Source organism: Musca autumnalis, unplaced genomic scaffold, assembly GCF_047663935.1.
Source record: "Musca autumnalis isolate F117 unplaced genomic scaffold, ASM4766393v1 scaffold_4, whole genome shotgun sequence".
Taxonomy (NCBI): domain Eukaryota; kingdom Metazoa; phylum Arthropoda; class Insecta; order Diptera; family Muscidae; genus Musca; species Musca autumnalis.
Window position 1 is genome coordinate 191736204 of NW_027411977.1, and position 9461 is coordinate 191745664.

At 38.1% G+C, this 9461-nt stretch overlaps 1 non-coding gene across 1 annotated transcript; it reads left to right on the forward strand.

Moving 5' to 3' along the window:
- The first annotated feature begins 8972 nt into the window (after positions 1–8972).
- On the forward strand, positions 8973–9170 carry LOC141404412 (U2 spliceosomal RNA). Its single transcript, XR_012413011.1, has one exon. It is a non-coding gene; the product is annotated as a U2 spliceosomal RNA (small nuclear RNA).
- Positions 9171–9461: the final 291 nt, after the last annotated feature.

Consider the following 9461-nt stretch of genomic DNA (forward strand, 5'->3'; position numbering starts at 1 on the left):
GTTTTGGTATAGCCCCCATATAACGGTACCTCCCGATTTTCGGTATTTTGAGAATTTTAGCCACAATTTTTAACCGAACTATCTGCAATTTGAAATTTGGGGTTCTCAGTGGTCATGAAATATCTCCACGAAACATCGTCAACATAGGTCCATGTTTTGGTATAGCCCCCATATAACGGTACCTCCCGATTTCGGTATTTTCGGTACAATTTTTAACCGAACTAGCTGTAATTTGCCATTTTAGGTTCTCAGTGGTCATGAAACATCTCCACGAAGCATCGTCAACATAGGTCCATGTTTTGGTATAGCCCCCATATAACGGTACAACCCGATTTTCGGTATTTTGAGAATTTTAACCACAATTTGTAATCGAAATATCTGCAATTTGACATTTGAGGTTCTCAGTGGTCATGAAATATCTCCACCAAACATCGTCAACATAGGTTCATGTTTTGGTATAGCCCCCATATAACGGTAACTCCCAATTTTCGGTATTTTGAGAATTTTAGCTACAGTTTTTAACCGAAATAGCTGTAGTTTGACATTTGAAGTTCTCAGTGGTCATAAAACATCTCCAACGAAACATCGTCTACATAGGTCCATGTTTTGGTATAGCCCCCATATAACGGTATCTCCCCATTTACGGTATTTTGAGAATTTTAGCTGCAATTTTTAACGGAACTAGCTGTAATGATCGGTATTTTGAGAATTTTAGATACAATTTTGTCTATTCAAAAATAATCGTCAATATAGGTCCATGTTTTGGTATATCCCCCCGGAATTTTCAGTGGTCACGAAATTTCTTCACTAAAATTCGTCAACATGGGTCCATTTTTGAGGGTCTACATTGTTTTGATGAAACTACCCTCAATTTGACTCTTGAAGTTCCCTGCAGCTATAAAACTTTTCCGCCAAAAAATTTAAATATAGGTTGACTCTTTGATATAGCCCCGTAGGTGGTACCTTTCCCCTAGCTGAACACATTTTTTTAGATTAGATCAGATAACACTGTGCAACAAAATGGAGGTGAAAGTCTGGGGCACGGAAAATTCCTCTTGGGGAAAAAAGGCCTTGGTGAGTATATTATGAACCCCGAAGGACAGATCCGCCGTGAGTCGGACTTCCGCGTTATGGCGTGAAGAAATTTTTGTTAGAGACCCTGTGGGCCATCAGGAATTAGCGTTATATCTTTGTTCACTGTTGCTTAAGTGCTCCACAAAAACAACAAACAAAGATGTAATGCTAATTCATGATGGCTTACAGGGTCTCTTGCAAAAACTTCATCACGCCATACACACACCAAGGGCTTTAATCTCCAAAAGGAAATATCTCTGTCCCAACATTTGTGTTCACAGTGTAATTTAAGCAATAGTGGGAGGCAGTAGGAGTCTAACCATTGTCGAAAAGTTGTTCCACCTAAAATTGTAAAAGGACCCTAATTATTCCATTTTAATTAAGACTATTTTATGGTGGAGGGTATAAAAAGTTCGGCCCGGCCGAACTTAACGACTTTTTACTTGTTTAGATAAAAAATTGTCCACGTAAAAATGTAAAAGAAAACTAATTATTTCATTTTAATTAAGACAATTTTAAGGTATAAAAAGTTCGGCCCGGCCGAACTTAACGACTTTTTACTTTTTAGTTATTAAACTCAATATTTTGTGCGAAATCCCCTTTTTAAAATAATGGGTTAGTTAGTAAGTATTTGTCTATGCTGACATAGACATTCTTCTTTTAGTTAATCCCCTATCATACTGAATGCCGCTTAAAATTGACCAGCTTCTGGTAACTGTGTTTTTCTTAACCCATCAATCTTAATTCTTATGTAAATTATATTCTTTATTTTAAAATCTATTATTTATTTTCTTTTAATCACGATCTTATCCCACTAGATTTATGATTCATTCATTTTTGATCGCGTGTAGAGGATCTTTTAGCCGTTGGCTATAAGACCACAACGAATCTGATCTAATTTCTATTGAATTTCCATTGAATGAAATATCAACAATACTTTTTTGTTGCTTTTATAACTCATTAACTTTTATAGCTCCAAAAGAACAACAACAACATCGCTTCAAATATAGCCTTAGGTTATATAATATTCTGATTGTTGTGTTCGTCTAACCCACAAAACAAAACCAGAGCTTATGCTTCATATGTAAAAGTGGTTAATCACCCTCAACTCAGCCTCCCAAAACAACAACAACAAATGTCGACTTCACAAGCTTCTCTTGTTGTTACCAAACTATTCGATTTGATTCAGTCGATTTTCATTGTTATGGCCACAATAATGACTTTGTTAAGCAAAGGACTGACTGGCTGACTGACAGTTACAGCCGTAGCTACAAGAAAAAGGTAAAAGCCGTCGTCATTATGACGTTGATGACCATTTGTTAGGTTTGTTTTTTATCTTGCAGCGCCTGAGATTGGCAATTTAAAGTGCTGAAAGAACCGGTTTTAACCACAAAAGAAGAAATTTTCAATAACAGCGTCTGCGACAAAGGTATAGCTGATGTTTATTTAAGATTTGAATACAAGTTAACTGAGATGTGATAATGAGGTTGGTTGTTGGGTTGATTTTGTTTTCCAGCTCATGTTAGGAATATTTTTTTGAAACCTAGTTTTATTTACAAATGTTACCGTTAGTTTTATGAATATGTAAGATGCTGTGATTGAAACAGCATCAGAGTAGATTATCGACACAGTAGCCACAATATGAGCCCAGATGTTGTCCATATATTAGGGTGTGCGGAATTTCAATAACCGCATTTTTGACTTAACATGTGATATACGAGGCATTTGATCAGATTAATTACATAGAGTCTTCTCAATAACATGCTGCGATCATTCTTAGACATTTATCTTCTAATAGCAGTCCCGATGTAAACAAAATCTAAATTTACGATATCATTGTATGAGAAATATCCATACCTAACTTTACATATCATTAAGCTGAGAAGGATCGGATTTCCTTCGAAAAGGTTCGTTGGGATGGAAAATTTGACTTCCGAAATTTTCCAATATTTCGAGCACACCTTCCACACACAACTGCAGTTAAGCCCAAGCTATTACTTCAAGAAGCCTTGTGGTATCCATTACGAAGATGTAATTTTATTCTGCATATTTCCTTCTATAATGGACCGAAAGTCCCAAAGATCTCTTGTAAACGTTGTTTATTTCATCTGACAGGTGAAAAATAGTACCCACTATTTGTATTCCTATCCACGACCCTAAATAATAGATTGTATATTCTTCATCAGAGTAAAATTCTGAGTCGACAGATGAAAATCCGCCTGTCTATGGTAATCACTCTAGCATCGAAACTAGAGAAAGCACGTTAAAATATTGCACGGAAGATGGACTGTATTGGCCCACATTTTGATAATCAGGTATTTTGAAGTGTTTTTTTGGGTGTTTTCGGCCCAGATTATATGCAATTTGGCATTTAGTGTTCGAACTGGTGAAGAATTTTCTGCGCTAAAATTGTGACATAGGTCCACGTTTTAGAATAGCTCCCAATAACAGTACCCCCGATTTCAGGTATTTTGTTTTCAGTCCAAATTGGATATAATTCGACATTAAGTGTTCAAATTGGCCATACAACTTCTCCACAAAAGATCCCACGGCGGTGGGTTCTTCGATACCGGATTGACCCGGAACCACTAAACACGGGTGTTCCGGCCAGTGGCTGCCATCTCAATGTACACATGTTTGTATTCTTATCGTGTTACTGTGTTGGGGTGCAGCATATCCTAGAATACATGCTCCGTATTCTTTTGGTCCGTGCTGGGACGGAGCAAAGCCCAGGACCAATTTTTATACCCTCCACCATAGCATGGAGTTTGTTTTTCTGTTTGTAACGACCCTACAAAGTATATATATTCTTCATCAGGATAAAATTCTGGCCATGTCCGTCTGCCGGCTGCTGCAATCACTCTAGAGTCAACAATAATTGAGCTAGAGCGCTTTTTGCACCCGAGTGTCTTTTCTCCATAGGCAGGTCATGTTCTAAGATGGACTATATCGGCCCACTTTTTGGTATAGCCCCCATATAACGGTACCTCCCGATATTCGATATTTTGGGGATTTTAGCCATATTGTTTGACCGAACTACCTGTAATTTGACTTTTCGGGTTCCCAAACAACTACTTCACTAAAAATTTTAAAGATAACTCCATGTTTTTGAATAGCCCCCATATAACGGTATTTTGAGGATTTTAGCTACATTTTGACCAAAAAACCTGTAATTTAATATTTAAGCTTCCCAGTGGTCACAAAACGTCTCCTCCAAAAATTGTCAACATAGGTTGACAATCCCCCATATAGTGCTACCTCCTGAGTTTTGGTATTATGAGAATTTTAGCTATAATTTTAAACCGAACCAGCTGTAATTTGACATTTGAAAAATCCACCAAAAATCGTCAACATATAACGATACCTCCCGATTTTCGGTAATTTGCGAGTCTTAGCTACATTGTTTGACGGAACTACCCGTAATTTGACTTCTGAGGTTCCCTGCAGCTATAAAACTTTTCCACCAAAAATTGTAAAGCAATACCTTTCACCTGGCTGAACACATTTTTTAGAATAGATAATTTAGGCATTTGGGGTATCCATGGTCGGCCCGGCCGAACTTAACATTTATTTACTTTTTTGTGTTCAGTTTGTCACATTCGCATACACCACACTCAAACTTCGGTAAGATGCCATAGATGTCGGGTGTGGGAGCATCTCAGGGATTGTTATGTACTCGTCCATGCGAAGCACCACAACAGGGAATATTTTGCTGCATGCTGTATGAACACACCCTCCAGTGAGCCATCGCTATCAGAATACGCGACTCACCCGTATGGCAGTTTGATAGCTCTACGTTTTGCCGGATCAATGAGGATGCCCTACCAGAATAAGAGGAGAGTGACACAGTTCGCCAGACATAAACATCGCGTCACCTGGTCTGACAAATGACATCACCTGGCAACTCGTCGTTACTCTTGGATCAGACCAACTCCCCATAATTGTCTCCATCAGCATACCGCCTGATTTCAACACCTCTGAACACCTCACTTTCATCAATCATGGGAAAGCTATTTGGCCAAGTTTCAGAGAGTTTACTGATCACCGCTTCGGAGATCTGTCCAACCCTTCTTATGGTCGGGTAGCAGAAAGGATGTTCCGATCGCCATATACCTCCTGTCTAGATACCCGAAGTAAGATCAGTCTTCCCAGTAGAGGCGACGGAATTAGCAATTGAGCGTGATGCGCATCGTCGTGGCAATCCGCAGTGACCCCAGAGTTAACAATAAGCGTTAATAGGTTGATCGATAAGCACAACGTTTACGAAGTCTGGAAAATAGTAAGGGTGGTCCCGCTACTACAGCCAGGGAAGGATGCCAGCAAAGGTGAATAGTAAAAACAGATTTCGCTTTTGTCGTCCGTACAAAAAAAATTAAGGCTTTAGTTCTCCCCAGTGTCCAAAATGGCAATCCAGTTGCCGATTATCAGCATTAGTTCCATAAGCAGCCCCTACGCCATCGCCACACATACTTATTAGTCGAGGACTCAACCAGAGCAAGTCGTGTGATAGAACAGTGATTGTGGCGCTTGACTTATAAAAAGCCTTTGATACTGTCAAGCACTCCACGCTCTTTGAGGACATCAAGTAGAAACCCCTCCGGTCAAGTTTTAAACGTTGGATAATCAATTATATGTGTGGACACCTGTCGTAATTGGAATTCATCCAGACGGCATTGAGATCGTAAAGCATGAGGATGATAGTAAGATCTTCACGACAGGTACCTTCCCGGATGTCATTTGTGAGAGGCTAAACTTCTATTTGACTGATCTTATCACATTTTCCAAGCGAGAAATATGCAAAATCCACCACTAAATCTATGATGAGAACAGAGTTGAATGTCATGGTCGATGGTAGCAGAATTTCGATTACAAACTACCCCAAAATTCTAGGGATCACATTCTGCGATATTCTGAGGTGTAGAAATCGTCAAGTCCCTAGCCGGTAGCACTTGGGGTGCAGATATGGAAACCTTGTTGACCACATATAACGCGATAGGTCGGTCTGTGGTAAGCTATGCGGCGCCATTTTGGTCCGTGAATATAAGTGCAACGCGATATAAAAATATTCAAACCTATCAGAAAACCGCCCTGAGAACTGTTACATTGTGCCCCTTCATGTCTTCAGGGGACCAACTACATGAGGAGACAAAGATTCTTCCGGTAAAGCAACACAATGACAAGCGTTCGTTACATTTTAAATCGGCGTGAACTCATTGTTATGAGAGAAGTCTCTCTTGTCCCTTCGGTATGTAAGTTATCTTTATAATCTAGAAAGAAAGGTCCAACGTTGCAAGAGAGAAAACCCTAGATCAAGAAGCCTATCAAACAGGTTTAAATAGCATTCACACAAATGCATTCGCAGATGCCATAAACAACTATCATGTGAATGTGGTCAGCGGAGAACATCCCCCATTTATCGCAGCTGAGGAGCGCCAGCTACCACGAGAAACCAGAGTAGTTTTGATGATGTGATGCACCGTTCTATAGGGGGTATTTCAAAACGTCGATCTATACCGACAAATTTCTGACGGAAAGTTTTTAGACTCAAAGTAGACTAAATACCAAATTTCCTATATTTCGGTAAGAGAATGTGGCTAAAACTTAAAAAATAAAAAAGAAGTACGCTTCTATGGGGATATAGGAAGACGTGGACCTATACTGATAATACTCTTCTGGAATATTTTATAACCCTTGGAAGACGAAATAACGATTTTCCGCCATTTCGGTGGGATATTGACGTCACAGTTTTCAGTATTACGAAAATCTGGAGGTACCGTTCTAAGGGGGCTATATCGAAACGTGGACCTATACAGACGAATTTTAGTCGGAACAAATTTCTGGCGAACAGTTTTAAATCACATTGAAGACTAAATACCAAATTTCAGCCATTTTGGTGGAATATTGAAGACACAACCTTCAAAATACGGAAAATCGGGAGGTACCTTTCCATGGGGGCTATATGAAGGCGTGGACCTATACCGACAAATTAAAAGGGAAAGTTTGAGTACCCCCAATGAAGTCTAAATACCGAATTTCAGCCATTTCGGTGTGATAATGAAGCTTAAACCTTTCAAAATACCGTTCTAAGGGGGCTATATCGAAACGTGGACCTATACAGACGAATTTTAGTCGGAAATGGGGCAATATGAAAGCGTGGACCTGTACAGACAAATTTATGGCGAACAGTTTTAAATCAGATTGAAGACTAAATACCAAATTTCAGCCATTTTGGTGGAATATTAAAGACACAACCTTCAAAATACGGAAAATCGGGAGGTACTTTTCCATGGGGGCTATATGACGGCGTGGACCGAAACCGACAAAATTCTGGGCGAAAGTTTTAAACCCCTAAAAAAGACTACGTACCAAATTGCAGCCATTTTGGTATAATAATAAAGCTAAAACCTTAAAAATACCGAAAATCGGGAGGTACCGTTCTATGGGGGCTATATCAAAACGTGGACCGATATATTCATATTCAATATATTCAACCATATTCAATACCAACCATCCTGCAAGTAATAAAAACTTCTGTACCAAATATTGACTCTCTATCTTTAAAATTGCGAGCTGTATCTTGATCTCAACAGACAGACGGACGGACAGACGGACATGATTAAATCGACATAGAATTTTATGCTGATCAATTATATTTATATACTTTATAGGGTCTCCGACAAATATTTCGATGTGTTACAAACGAAATGGCAAATTTAATTATACCCTCCATATGGTGGAAGGTATAAAACGAACATATAAATACTGTTACAACAACAACTAACTATTTTTGACATGGGTCCACGTTTTGGAATAGTGACCATATAACAGTACCGCCCGATTTCATGAAATCGTATCGACGTTTTAGACCCAAATTGCATGTAATTTGGCATTAAGGGTTCGACATTTAGTAGATTTTATCTACATTTTCGGACCAACTACAATGCAAATCAGAAGTTGGTGTGTTCAAAACTAGCAGGTATCGAATGAAAAAAACACAAACAAACAAAATTGTATTGTTGAATTTGAATATAATTTCACCTCAATTTTTTCTAAAAAAAAAATAGAATTATGTATTTAGCTTCTTTTCGACTGCCGGTATGTGGTTAAGTATGTACATAAAAAACATATTTAAGGAAGTACTTCCTTCCTATGACATCCCCATGTAAAAATAATTACTTTTACAGTATATTTGTAAGTAGATACTACTGCAAAATTTTACTGAATAAAGTCATTATTTAGTAATGACTTTTTTGCTGGGTGTTATCGGAAAAATAGTAGAAATTAGTACATTCTTGCTACTCACTTCCTAATTCCAGGTGCCAAGTCAGTTTTCAGAGCATAGTCATTTTACACTGTCTCCTTAAATTTTTCCAATCTCCTCATTCGATCTTTAAAATTAATAGTAACAACCTCCAACATAAGATTTTACTTTACTTAAACTATTTTATTTCATCTAAAAATCACAAACACTTGACATTTTGTAATATCACGGGGCACACGGCACAAATTCACTTACATACATACATATGTATGTATCAGACAGGCCGGTAGACAAATTACAAAAACAACCCAGAAAACAAGCATTTGACCTGACCATCTAATTTCTTTCGTTCATTTCTATCCCTTACAACAAAATTTCTAACCTAACCTTATGTTGTTGTTGTGGTTATTATCCAAAGTATACCCAAGCAATACCGGTAATGTATTTGATCTCACTACCAGCGACCTGAATACAAACATTAAAAACCAACCCCTTTTACTGTTCTATAAACTGCTTGTATGACTTTTCAGTTTTTAATGTAGATAACATGATGTCGCAAAGAATTTTTCATCTTATAATTCGCATTCACTTGAAAATTTCATTTACTAATAACATTCAAGTCGATCAGTGTTTAGTTATCGCTTCTCGGCCTTATGGCTAAGATCAAAGTGTAGTATCTGTTCTTATCAGCTTAACATCTGATAGATCCTCCATCGGAGGACAACAAATGTTAAACTGATTTTTGGAAATAGACGGAAGTTTTAAGGGGCTTGCTCCACTTCTGTCACGGGTTGGCCCGGTATTGCAGTACCGCCGGGATTTCGGCCCACCTTAAAGGAATAAATTTGAAGTATTTAGGATCCAGGAGAGGATGGAAGAAAATACATGTTTGCTTCACGATATCAAATTCATGTTTTAAGATGACTGCATCAGAAAAAGAGACGTTGCAGATTCAAATTTAATCTACAGTCATTAAACACATCATCGAACCAGAACGACAGGTTGTATTGCAGTACAATGGAGAAATTAGTTTCCTATTGTTTAAGAATGTGCTAAGCTCTTACGCCACATCAAGGCTTATTTCGAGGAAACGTATAATATGCTAACTAGGGTTATGACTTTTTGA